This window comes from Lipotes vexillifer, unplaced genomic scaffold (assembly GCF_000442215.2).
Source record: "Lipotes vexillifer unplaced genomic scaffold, Lipotes_vexillifer_v1.1 scaffold12, whole genome shotgun sequence".
NCBI lineage: Eukaryota > Metazoa > Chordata > Mammalia > Artiodactyla > Lipotidae > Lipotes > Lipotes vexillifer.
Window position 1 is genome coordinate 1,920,145 of NW_006796716.1, and position 1,246 is coordinate 1,921,390.

General features: G+C 56.7%; 1 protein-coding gene across 1 annotated transcript in view; it reads right to left on the bottom strand.

Annotated features, from left to right (window-relative positions):
* TMEM270 (transmembrane protein 270) overlaps positions 1-1,246 on the bottom strand; it is a 7,304-nt gene that overhangs the window by 1,826 nt on the left and 4,232 nt on the right.

Here is a 1,246-nt window from a genome sequence, read left to right on the forward strand (position 1 = left end):
AAAGGCGGGGGGGGGGGGGGGGGGGGGGTCAATGAAAGGCCAGGGACTTAGGCCTGGGGCTGAGGAGGAGGGTCCCTCACAATCGCGGCTGGGCATCCAGGGCCATGTGTGTGTCTTGGCCGAGCGGGACCCCTGGGCCGCCAGGTATGTAACAATTCCAGCCATTTCCTGCCCTATTAATGAGAAAGGGGCTGATATAAATACACGCTCAGCATAAATAAATACAGGCCAGGCCTGGGACTGCATAGCAGACAGATTGCGTGGAGCTGCTGGCCAGCCCTGCAGCCAGTCCCCCCACCCTGCCCGTACCTCCCGCCCACCGTCCTCCACTTGTTTTCCTCCATCAGGCCAGGGCCCCTCCACACTCTCAGGCCTGAGACAGATGGACTGATCACCCGCCCTCTCGACCTCAGAACAAGGTCCCCGTGGCCCCTGGGAAGGCCGCATGCCCAGGAGAGGGAGCTGCGGTTCCCAGCGTCTCCCACACCAGGCCTGGTACAGTTCATGCACAGGTCCAACATAGCCCAGTGAGGCCCAAGGCTACGGTTGTACCTGTTCCCAGGTGGGGAAACTGATGCTCACGTGATTAAGGACTTGCCCAAGGTCACACAGACGAGGTAGTGGGTCCAGGATTCAGACCTGAGGCTGCCTGACCCCAAGAGGCCTCTGATCTTCCCACTGCCTGTGAGGAAAAGCCAAGGGCAGACTCACACCTTCCTCCCTTCTTCCCAAGCCCTGGACCCCTGATGCCAGGGCCCCTGGAAGGCCCGGGAGGACTTATGTTCAGGGCCTGGAAGTGTAAGCTTCATGCAGCCAGATCTCAGCTCACGTTAAGAGCCCAATGGAGCTGCACAGGCCGGCCCCTCCTGTCCAGCTGGCGACCAACTAACTCCCAGCTGGGGCATCCAGGATATTGAGGTCCCCTGAGCGCTGGCTGTCTCATCGGGGATCACCAGGTCACCGACATTGCACAGACATGGAAACTGAGGCCCAGAGGGGAGGCCTAACGATATGTATACTGTGACTGGATCCCTATCAGTACAATCTATAGGTGCATTGTGTGCATGCACACAGGTTTGCATCTATATTGTGACTGGAGAGATATTCCACACACAGTCCACCCTGTTTCTCAGAAGTTTAGAACCAGAGAAAAGGAAAGAGTTTTACCTTAACATCTCTGTACTTCAGGTAATTAAAACAACAACAACTTTTTTTAGTAGAAGGAAAAAATACCCCCCCTCCCCTC